General features: G+C 46.2%; 1 long non-coding RNA gene across 1 annotated transcript; it reads left to right on the forward strand.

Moving 5' to 3' along the window:
• The first annotated feature begins 4,219 nt into the window (after positions 1 to 4,219).
• On the forward strand, positions 4,220 to 12,153 carry LOC148687158 (uncharacterized). Its single transcript, XR_015948556.1, has 4 exons — positions 4,220 to 4,260; positions 7,231 to 7,318; positions 10,328 to 10,453; positions 11,788 to 12,153. It is a non-coding gene; the product is annotated as an uncharacterized LOC148687158 (long non-coding RNA).
• Positions 12,154 to 12,438: the final 285 nt, after the last annotated feature.

Raw genomic sequence — 12,438 nt, forward strand, 5'->3', positions numbered from 1 at the left:
TCCTGACACAGTACTAGTCTGATATTTAACAGTTGGTTACCAAAATGGTGATGCAGGTGTCACACTAACAATGGATGACGGCATGTATTTTTTAAGAAATCTTGATAGGTAGGTTAATGGAGTGGGTAAAGGAGTTTGTGCGGCGTACAGTTTTGTGAGTGCTTTTATGCAATTCTCTCCCAAGAAATCTCTAAAACTTTCTGTTGTCCCCCCGTAAGAAAAGTATTTGGGCAGTGCTCCCCCCAAAAAGACTACCAAATCTGGTCACCCCCCCCTTTCCTTCTTCCTAAAAAAAGCTCAACAACTTTGAGCCGAACCCCCCAAAATGGGGTAGATCACCGCCAGATTTTGATTCTAAAAGTAGATCACAGTCTCTTGGGAGTTGGCCACCCCTGATCTATATCTTATAATGCACACTCTTTGAATAAGTGATTTGTACATATTTCTAAATATATAAATAAAATAAATAACACATCAATTTTCCATAAAACTGCATGCTAAAACACCAAACGTATGTAAACATCACAACTTCGGCAATACAGAGAACCAGGTGTTAAAAAGTTGCTTGAGGTACACAGACAGGTAGAGCAGTCTGGCTTCATCTTTTCAACAGTGCCCCATACTCCCCAGATTATTTTATGGGGTGTGGTGGGATCAGTGAAGCTGTCAGATGCTCCTCTACAGCTTCTATGCCTACCCTAGACCTTCACACACCCTCAGAATGGCAGGCTGCCACCCCCCCACCCTGGTTTTAAGGTTGAAGGAGAAAGCCCTCTCTTGTATAACAGTTGTCAATCAATAACCACCTGGGGGATTTATCGAGTGCCTGGTTTCATATTCAACGAAACTGCTGAGCTGGAGATGTGTGTATAAATATCAGTTTCCTTATTCTAAGTAAGGGTTGAATTGGAGACACTTGTGGGCGTGTGAACATCAGCTCCTTGGTCTGGAGCAAGCTTGGTATTGCATTTCAAAACAAAGAAAGCGGGAAGCAACTCCAGCCTTGTCAGGGGAGAGGTGTATTTGCATGGGGTCCAAAGTATATTGTAAATCAGGGGTCAGCACATGGGCGTACCCAGCATAGGGCAGGGGGGGCAGCTACCCCCCGAAGCAAAATAAATGGTTATAAAGTGATGAAATGAAACAAAATTAGGTAGGGCGATGGCGAATAATTAGTTGTTTACCACACTGAAATGGTGTAAAAACCAAGTTCCGCATCACTATACTGAGCCGCTAGTTGATCAGTATTTTAGTTGACCATGGCTTGCCCCCCCCCCTAGTTTTGATCCTGGGTACGCCCCTGGGTCAGCAAACTTTTTCAGCAGGGTGCTGTCCCTCAGACCTTGTGGGGGGTCAGACTATATTTTGGGCGGGAAAATGAACGAATTCCTACGCCCCACAAATAACCCAGAGATGCATTTTAAATAAAAAGACACATTCTATAAAAACATGCTGATTCCCAGACCTTCTGCAGGCCTGATTTAGAAGGTGATTGGGCTGGATCCGGCCCCTGGGCCTTCCTTAGTTTGCCTACCCATGTTGTAAATGCTAGGCAGATGCTGTATGGTTTGTGCAGCTGGGTGATGTGGCTTCACAGGACTTCTCAGAAGAGGCACTGGGTTGGCCACTGAGATATATATAAAAAAATGACGCTGTCAAAGTAAGAAATGGAGACCCTTGCAGACTCCAGATTCAGGCAGTCTGCCTCCGTGCTGCAAGCCCAGAATGGCTGGGGTAACCCAGTCAGATGGCCGAGGTACAAATAAGAAAAAGTATTATTACAATTAATATTGCAGTATAAGTTTTTTACACACCACCCACAACCTATGGGACAAGATCTTTGCAATGGCACTACCACTGTCATTTTAAATGCACTGGGCAAACATTTCAATTGCACAGGCTTTGAGAGGGTGAAGCTCTACAGAACTCTCCTGTGGTGCTCATTTTTGAGGGGGGTAGAGGTGCAGGATTAGTCCTTTTCGTTGTATTATTGGGTGAATGCTTTAGGAAATGCTTGTTCTGTGCTCTGTCCCACACCAATGCCAGCTTCCAGCTCAGAGGGTGATTCCCTCACTGCGAGAAGTGAGGGTGCAGGGAACCAGGCAGAGGGCCTTCTTGGTGGTGGCACCTGCCCCGTGGAATGCCCTTCCGTCAGATGTCAAGGAAATAGACAACTATCTGACTTTTAGAAGACATCTGAAGGGAGCCCTGTTTAGGGGAGTTTTAGGGAGTTTAAGGGAGCCCTGTTTAGGGGAGTAATGTTTGATGTTTTGTTGTGCTTTTAATTCTGTTGGGAGATGCCCAGAGTGGCTGGGGAAACCCAGCCAGATGGGTGGGGTATAAATAAGAAATGATTTGTTGTTGTTGTTGTTGTGCCAGATTTACGCAGCTCCATCAAAAGAGCAGAGACAAGAGAGCTGAGATAATATTGGATAGTCACTTTCACACTTCTAGGGGAAAAGCTTGCCTTATTTGAATTATCAACAGTGACTAGCCAGGCACAGAGCAAGACAAGAAAGTAGCAAAGTGGTCCTAGCCACGGAGCGCATACAAATCAGGCAACGGTTTGCAAAACGTTTTGACTCCTCTTTGGGAGGGGACCCATCGGCTGCCTTTTTTCCTTTTTCCACCCCTCCATTCAGCTGAGCCCTCCCTCCCCCCTGCCCATCAGCACATGGGAGAATATTAGTCTCCTTCTTCCCTCCTCTCTGGTTCTCACCAGGAGAAAGGCAGCTCCCTTCATGAGCAAAAGGGTCCATGCAAACAGAAGCCCGGTCGCGTCCCAAAAACTGGCTGCCCCTCACCTTCTTCTTCTTTGGCGATCACTCGTAGCCGAGTAAGATAAACACGGTTTTAACAATGAGTCCGTAAGTGACTGTGGAGGCCAATTCTGGATCCACATGTCCTTCCACAGTGGGGACATTGGTTTCCGGGTGGGAGTTGATCATGTTGAGGGTTTGCCAAGTGTGCCTTCCTCTTAGCACGTTTCTCCCTTTCGTCCTGAGTTCGAGTGTCTTCAAAGCCCAGGACACCTTTGGTAAAGGCTGCTCTCCAACTGGAGCGCTCGCAGGCCAGTGTTTCCCAGTTGTCAGTGTTTATAATACATTTTTTTAATATTTGCCTTGAGACAGTATTTAAACCTCTTTTGTTGACCACCAGCATTACGCTTTCCATTTTTAAGTTCGGAATAGAGTAGGTGCTTTGGAAAACGATCATCAGGCATCCGCACAACATGACCACTCCAATGAAGTTGATGTTGAAGAATCATTGCTTCAACACTGGTGATCTTTGCTTCTTCCAGTACACTGATATTAGAAGAGGAAGAGGAAGAGGAGGAGGAGGAGGAGGAGGAGGAGGAGGAGGAGGAGGAGGAGGAGTTTGGATTTGATATTCCGCTTTATCACTACCCAAAGGAGTCTCAAAGCGGCTAACATTCTCCTCCCCCCCCCCCACAACAAACACCCTGAGAGACATTGCACATACTTTTATAAACCAATAAATCTGTAATATTCTGCTCTGGTCAGACCTCACCTGGAGTACTGTGTCCAGTTCTGGGCGCCACAGTTCAAGAAGGATACTGACAAGCTGGAACGTGTCCAGAGGAGGGCAACCAAAATGGTCAAAGGCCTGGAAACGATGCCTTATGAGGAACGGCTTAGGGAGCTGGGTATGTTTAGCCTGGAGAAGGTTAAGGGGTGATATGATAGCCATGTTCAAATATATAAAAGGATGTCATATAGAGGAGGGTGAAAGGTTGTTTTCTGCTGCTCCAGAGAAGCGGACACGGAGCAATGGATTCAAACTACAAGAAAGAGGATTCCACCTAAACATTAGGAAGAACTTCCTGACAGTAAGAGCTGTTCGACAGTGGAATTTGCTGCCAAGAAGTGTGGTGGAGTCTCCTTTTTTGGAGGTCTTTAAGCAGAGGCTTGGCAGCCATATGTCAAGAATGCTTTGATAGTGTTTCCTGCTTGGCAGGGGGTTGGACTGGGTGGCCCTTGTGGTCTCTTCCAACTCTATGATTCTATGATTCTAATAATATATATATGTTAAACATACGGTACTGTGGGGGCCCCTAGTGTTCAAAGGGGAAAGGCTCGTTAATTTGTTCTTGAATGATTTCCTGGAATTAGCTTTAAAAAAAAAAGAGGTGGGAAGAATGTGATCGCTCTGTTCCCACTTCCAAAACCCAGGAAGTAGCAACAGAGAAAGGAGAGCGAAGCCGCTGCAGGAAGCTCACCCTTATTCTGCAGTGCTTAGGTAAGGTAAGAACTGACCGGCATTGGAAGTTGGAGGGTGGAAGGGTTGGAGAAAGTCAGGCAGCTCCTCTGCTGCTGCAGAAGATGAAGAGGAGACCCAATGGTCCATTAGCTCAGCTTCCCAGGCTTTTGCACCTGGAGATGGATCATGGGACTTTCTCAGTGGTTGTTGGACTACCACACCCATCATCCATTTCTGAGGCAGAGGAGGATTGAGAGATGGTGAAAGAGGATTCTCCCAGCGTGGCTCAGATGAATCTTCTCATTTCTAACTTTCCAAAATGAAGGTTTCATGGCCACCCGATCCTTTGCCCGAGAAAGCAAAGGAGCTTCACACAATATCTCCCCCCCCCCAATTCCTCTTTATTTTTATATTTGCAATTGTTTTTATTAATTTTCATATTATATATCTATACATTCTTACAATATTAGTAACCTAAAACTCTCAGGATTACCACTTCCCTCTACCCCAGGGGTCAGCAAACTTTTTCAGCAGGGGGCTGGTCCACTGTCCCTCAGACCTTGTGGGCGGCCGGGCTATATTTCGGGGGGGGGGGGAATTGAACAAATTCCTATGCCCCACAAATATCCCAGAGATGCATTTTAAATAAAAGGACACATTCTACTCATGTAAAAACACGCTGATTCCTGGACTGTCCTCAGGCCGGATTTAGAAGGCGATTGGGCCACATCCGGCCCCCGGGCCTTAGTTTGAGGACCCCTGCTCTACCCCTCTTCTTGCTTTCTTGTTCCCACACCATAATATGTACACATTGATTTATATCAGCATACTCTTCATATCTATACATAGTTCTTTCTATAATCTCATATAGAATCGTTTATACGTTGTATGCAGTGAATGTTTTAGTCGGTTTGATTCCATTTATGAATCACTTCCCATGTAATATCTCCACGCAATTTCTGTCTGTCTAGAGAGATGGAAATGCTTCCTTTAAAAGAAATGGGGGGGGGATTGTGGGACTCTTTCAGCCTCTGAACAGCAACGGCAGACACTGAGATGCGAAATGTTGACGCAGATCTGTTTTCAGAGAGTTTCCTGCTGTTGGAGCCACTGAAGGGCGGCTCTCAAAAAGTGGTTTGCAGTGGTTTGCTTGCTTGTTTCAGTCTGGTTGAGCTCAGGGAGAAAATGGCCGCTGCTTATGTGTTGCAAAATGGCCACCCATTTGCCATAACAATTTCAAAGTCTGTGTGCTATACAGAAGCATCTCTCTGGAAGGAGACAGCCGAGACAGAAACCTACAAGTTGACCACAATATTCCAGCTGTGGTCAAGAGCTAGATCTGCCCTTGTTGCTGGAGTATTACTTATTTTTGTCTTAGTATTCTTGTAGAACTATACCCCTCCCCCCAAATAAAACCCCTATCTAGCATTCCCTCCAAATCATTGACAGTATAATTGTTTAGTTTATAGATGCATACCTTGACTTTCAGTTATCTCCAGAATGGATTATTACACATCATTTATTTCATTCCATTTCTGAATTGTTTCCTGTTTAATGTCTGGGAGTGATTCAACAATAAAAACAACTCCAAGCATACAGTGTTAACGGGAAATCTGAGGGCTCCCTTGGACAAAACAAGACTCCAGCCAAGAATATCAGAGCAAAACAGCAGCCAGTAGGCTTGGTCTTTATAAAAGAAAAATACTGTCGTGACAGGGCCCCACCTGTAACAAGGTGAAGCAAGATGGAGACCCCAGACAAAGGGGTTCTTCCCTTTTTATTAGCATCCCACCAACAAGGTACACCCCTAAAGATACATCACTAATATGTCATTGATACATCACAAAAAGGAGGGGTCCAGAGGTAGAAATTTGAGTACCTGGCCAGCTGCTCCTGGCCTCTTCTCACCCCCTCCCTGTTACATTCCACAGGACAAAGAGAAGTTTCACAGTTACAGGTACTCATTACCAAGCTTAAAACCATGGAACCACCTGGGATGAATAAAGACATCGGATTCTTATCTCATTATGCATGATCAAGCTTTCTTTAGCACCTCAGCCCTTGCTCCCCCCCCCCCCGGACTAATTGCAGTCATCAGCAGCTGTTAACAGCCATCCACAGGTTTACCACTCCCATCAGCCCATCACCCATTCCCACCCACCCCCACCACCCTCTGTATATATATAAGGGTCTGACACTTCTGTTTCAGTGTACCTGAAGAAGTGTGCATGCACACGAAAGCTCATAACAAAATAAAAACTTAGTTGGTCTTTAAGGTGCTACTGAATGAATTTTTTTCTAAGAAGTTTCACAGTCATTATGAAGGTGATAGCTGTTCTTTGATTTGATCCTGAGTCAATGCAGTTTGGGAGGAAAATCCATTGTGTAGAAGATAGTCGGCTGTCTGGCACAGTTGGAGGTGGAAATTCCCTTGCCGGAGGAGGCTGCGTATGTGTTGCGTGAATCCTCCAAGATCCCCCCCTTTGATAGTGAACCTATGTATTATAAGAAGAATGAACCGGGGGGGGGGGTAATTTTCCTGCAACAACAGTGATACTTCTGGTTAATTTGTTCTTAATCTGATGTACCACTTTAGCTAATGGGGCCTCCCGCTGCCGCCACACGATTTCTGTTCTCATCTTGAGGCAAAGTTCTTAACCCGAGGTACTACTCCCGGGTTAGCGGAGTCTGTAACCCGAAGTGTTTGTAACCCGAGGTGTTTGTAACCCGAGGTACCACTGTACAATAAAAAAAAACCCTATATAAAATAATTTAAAATCCAATACAGATATGAAATATTCAAAAACTAAAGTCCCAGCTTCTGATTGGTGCAGGTGCCCCGAAGCAATAGCCGACAGCCGCATCAGATGTTCGGCTTCTGAAAAAACGTTCAAAAACTGGAACACTTACTTCTGGTTTTTTGGCGTTTGAGTACCAAGGCATTTGAGAGCCAAGGTACCACAGTGCATGCTTCATTTGTCATGAGCTAACCTGCAATGTTCTCTCCAGGGAGCAGCGAGGAGGCTGCTAAATTTCTCAGTTGCTGTCAAAATGGTTACAGCTGTGGAAATCAAGCTGGCTGCCGCTACCATTTTTGGTGAGTCCCCCAGAAGATGCTGCATGAACAATTCAGGCGGCTTCTGTTTTAGTTTGTTATCTTCAAAACATTTCTGTTGTAACGAGTTTGATGTGTTTAATTAAAACCTGTGTGTCAGGGGAAGCGAAATGGGTATTCTATTATTTATTTATTTAAATTCTTATACCGCCCTATACCAGTAGATCTCAGGGCGGTTCGCATTATCTATCTATATAATACAGTATATAAATGTAAAAATGGTGGGCTCCACTTTTCTCAGTAACCGCTTGACTGATCGCCCTGAAATTTGGACACAACGATCCATGCCACTTCCCGAGTGTTTGCAGAACCTCGGATGCCTCACATCTCTTACCTGCGCAGGTACAAACCTGTTTTTCAACAAAGTAAAACAGCGCCCTCAAGTGGATTTCCTCCCACAATACACCCTTCCTGTGAAATCTACACCACACCCACAAACCCCGCCTCCACCACGAGATCCACCACTCACATATATCCATCCAGCAGAGGTGTCGAAGACCTCAGCAGAGACACACGACATCTATGTCCTTCCCTCCTACCAGCTTCGTTAAATCTTCCAAAGGTAAACCTTTCCCTCTCACACTCCCTCAATCATCTTCATAATCCTCTCACCATCCTCCATCCTTATCCTCTCACAATCACAAAACACGCAATAAAAAGAAGAACAAAGAAAATCCAATAACTACCCCCCCACACACAACACATTTAAAAGGGCACCCAGTGCCTAAGCATGTGTAAAAACTAATTAAGTTATATACACTACCTGGGTTGCGACTTAGGGTTGTAATCCTAGGGAATCCACAAATAGACTAATTTCCTTGCAGGTGACAGTCTTGAGGGGCACAAGAGTTTAGGAAGACCAAAGCCTCAGAGTGGCTAGGAGTGAAGAGAGGTGAAAAGACTAATCCACTTGGAGGGAATTTCCATGGGGGTAAAAACCAGTAGGAAAGCAAAGGATCCAATGGGAAGAAGAGGAATCTCAACTGAATCATCCATGACAGATGGCCACCTGATCTCTACTTAAATACCTCCAAGGAAGGAGAGTCCACAACCTCCCGAGGGAGACCATTCCACTGTCAAACAGCTATTACTGTGAGAAAGCTTTTCCGTATGGTTAGCTGGAATCTCCTTTCTTATAACTCGAAGCCATGGTTTCCAGTCCTACCACCACAGAGAAAAACCCGAGGTGTGGGGAAGCCCGCTTTTAGTACTTGGTTTCTAAACCATTTGGGGTTGCCAATCAGAAGGTCAGCGGTTCGAATCCCCACAACGGGGTGAGCTCCCGTTGCTCAGTCCCAGCTCCTGCCCACCAAGCAGTTCGAAAGCATGTCGAAGTGCAAGTAGATAAATAGGTACCGCTCCAGCAGGAAGGTGAACAATGATTCCGTGCGCTGCTCTGGTTCACCAGAAGCACCTTAGTCATGCTGGCCACATGACCCAGAAGCTGTCTGTGGAGAAACGCCGGCTCCCTTGGCCTATACAGCGAGATGAGTGCCACAACTGGACCTAGTGTCTGCAACTGGACCTAATGGTCAGGGGCATCTTTACCTTTACCCTTATGCAAGGACAAACATCTAGCAGTATCCCTGGAGCCCTCTCTCTGAAAGTATCTCCTGCTCTCGAGACCACAGAAACCTACTGCATGTTTCTGAAAAATAATCATGTCAGACTAATCTGATCTCATTTTTTGACAGAATTACAGGCCTGGTAGATGAAGGGAATGCTGTGGATATAGCCTATCTTGATTTCAGCAAGGCCTTTGACAAGGTGCCCCATGATATTCTTGTAAAGAAGCTGGTAAAATGTGGGCTAGACGATGCTACCATTCAGTGGATTTGTAACTGGCTGACTGACCGAACTCAAAGGCTCCGCTTCATCCTGGAGAGAAGTGACTAGTGGGGTGTCACAGGGTTCTGTCTTGGGCCCAGTCTTATTCAACATCTTCATCAACGACTTGGATGATGGGCTTGAGGGCATCCTGAGCAGGTTTGCAGATGACACCAAATTGGGAGGGGTGACTAATACCCCAGAGGACAGGATCACACTTCAAAATGACCTTAACAGATTAGACAACTGGGCCAAAGCAAACAAGATGAATATTAACAAGGAGAAATGTAAAGTACTACACTTGGGCAAAAAAAAAATGAAAGGCACAAATACAGGATGGGTGACCCCTGGCTTGAAAGCAGTACATGTGAAAAGGATCTAGGAGTCTTGGTAGACCACAAACTTGACATGAGTCAACAGTGTGATGCAGCAGCTAAAAAAGCCAATGCAATTCTGGGCTGCATCAATAGGAGTATAGTGTCTAGATCAAGGGAAGTAATAGTACCACTGTATTCTGCTCTGGTCAGACCTCACCTGGAGTACTGTGTCCAGTTCTGGGCACCACAGTTCAAGAAGGATACTGACAAGCTGGAACGTGTCCAGAAGAGGGCAACCAAAATAGTCAAAGGCCTGGAAACGATGCCTTATGAGGAACGGCTTAGGGAGCTGGGTATGTTTAGCCTGGAGAAGAGAAGGTTAAAGGGTGATATGATAGCCATGTTCAAAATATATAAAAGGATGTCATATAGAGGAGGGTGAAAGGTTGTTTCCTGCTGCTCCAGAGAAGCGGACACGGAGCAATGGATTCAAACTACAAGAAAGAAGATTCCACCTAAACATTAGGAAGAACTTCCTGACAGTAAGAGCTGTTCGGCAGTGGAATTTGCTACCAAGGAGTGTGGTGGAGTCTTCTTCTTTGGAGGTCTTTAAGCAGAGGCTTGACAGCCATATGTCAAGAATACTTTGATGGTGTTTCCTGCTTGGCAGGGGGTTGGACTGGATGGCCCTTGTGGTCTCTTCCAACTCTATGATTCTATGTCATCAGCTTCAGAGGAGCTATTTCGCATGCCCCTCAGTCGCTATACCTTCAGCTTGTTAATGGGCCTGGTGGATCAAGGATATATTTAGTTGCAGTGCTGGGTGACCTGCACTTTCTCTTTGCAGGTAACGGGTTGACGGGCCTCAGCGTCGCAATACCGGCAGGCGTTATTCCGTGTTTGTGCACTGCTGCCGTGGTGATCACTATTGTTTATGGCGCTGTAGAGGTCGTCAGGATCATAAAAAAACCCAGTAAGCCAAGCAACCATGTTTTCATCAGCCCAGTCTATCACAAAGATCCTGTCAGTGGGGGGTTTAGGGATGGGACAGGCCTGGCAAAAGTGACTTCTGCGTACGTTTTTATCCTGCCTCTCGACACCGAAGTTAACAGTGGCACTTTTAGGCCTGAGCCCCGGACTCTGCAACCCTAGACGCAAGGGGCAACTCACAACACAGTAGTTGGTGCATGTGTGTCGTGCTGGGGGAAAGACTCTTTCTCATGTACACATGCCAGAGCTGACACTGGGTGAGAAGGACAGGGCTTCACCTGCTTCTAAAACACCACCCAGCTTTGCTTCCTAGGTTATCAAAGTTAGGCTGCTGCAGGTGAAAAAAGACTCTGTTGAAAGCCCCAGCTATCAGTGCAAATTAAAACCGGCTAGAATTTGGTATGGTTTATGTAAGCTGGAGGGCAAGAGACCCTGGTGACAGGTGAACACCAGTTGCTGAAAAACCACAGGAGGGGAGAATGCTCTGGTGCTCAGATCCTGCTCACTGGTTTCCCAGAAGAGGCATCTGGTTGGCCACAGGATGCTGGACTCGATGGGCCATTGTCCTGACCCAGCAAGCTCTTCCTATGGGTTTATGTCACCACAACATCCCTTTATTTCTTTAACTATCCAGGGGTCCTTTACCATTTAGAGGGACATGGGGTCAGAAGGTCCATGGCAGGGCCGTCTCAAGCATGTCGGGCGCCCAGGCTCTGTGGTGCGGAGATCGCTCCGCGGCGCCCCCCTGCCGTCCTGGCGCCCCGCGCCACCCAGCCTACCCCTAGAGCCGGCCCTGGTCCGTGGTTTGAATTCCCATGACGGGGTGAGCTCCTGTTGCTCTGTCCCAGCTCCTGCCAACCTAGCAGTTTGAAAGCACGCCAGCGCAAGTAGATAAATAGTTACCACTGTGGTGGGAAGGTAAACAGCTTTTTTGTGCACTGTGGCTTCTATCACAGTGTCCTGCTGTGCCAGAAGTGGTTTAATCCTGCTGGCCACATGACCCAGAAAGCTGTCTGTGGACAAACGCCGGTTCCCTTGGCCTGAAAACAAAAATGGGCACCACAACCCCATAGTCACCTTTGACTATACTTAACTGTTCAGGGGTCCCTTACCTTCTACCTTTACTACCCAGGAGAACAATGGCCAGGACTCCATCTGTGCCCATTTTCATTTCCTCAGTCCCCTCCTTTATTCTGAGAAAAGGTTTGTTCCTGTGGATCCTGAAGAAGTTCCGAGGGGACTTCCTCTCCTATGACCAGCTTCCTCTTTTAAAACCAGGACTTGATCTCTCCTTGTTTCTCTGCCATTTCTTTGCAGATAATGAACAAAGCATGGAAAAATGAAGCTGAACTCGAGCGAGTTGCTCCTCGTCACGTTGCGCAGTTTCCTGCTGCTGAGTTGTCCTGGGTGTTTCTTTGCGCATGGAAACAAAGCATAAATCAATTGTTCAGTTGAATGTATTCCGCGTGCCTCACTTATTTTGCTTATACAACCAATCAGCCGCAATCCCCCGTCTCTTTTATCTGATGACAATACGTGCCTCTTGATTTGTGTCCAAATGTGTCACACCAGCCTCCTTGCATTGGGGGCGCCTTCCTGGCTGACGACAGTCCCACAACCGAAGAGCCCATTTAAATGACTGCTTTGCTTAAATCACAATAAATAAACTGCATATAAACCACACGGAAGGTTTGGTTTCTTCTCTGCAGGTGACATTAGAGAGGCAAGGAAGGAGTCCAGTTAAGGCTGAAGACGTCTGTCTCCCACAGACAGAAGAGTTATGTTGAACAACATGCTGTGTGTGTTTTGTGTGTGTTTTGTGTGTGTGTGTGTGTGTGTGTGAGAGAGAGAGAGAGAGAGAGAGAATAAGAAGTGAATTTAGGGGCAGACTGACAGGCGTTAACTAACACACAGGATGGTCTTGTTAGTGACCAGGCTGGATGGGTGGGACATCAATTGACAAATAGC

Source organism: Zootoca vivipara, chromosome 2 (assembly GCF_965207765.1).
Source record: "Zootoca vivipara chromosome 2, rZooViv2.hap1.1, whole genome shotgun sequence".
Lineage (NCBI taxonomy): Eukaryota > Metazoa > Chordata > Lepidosauria > Squamata > Lacertidae > Zootoca > Zootoca vivipara.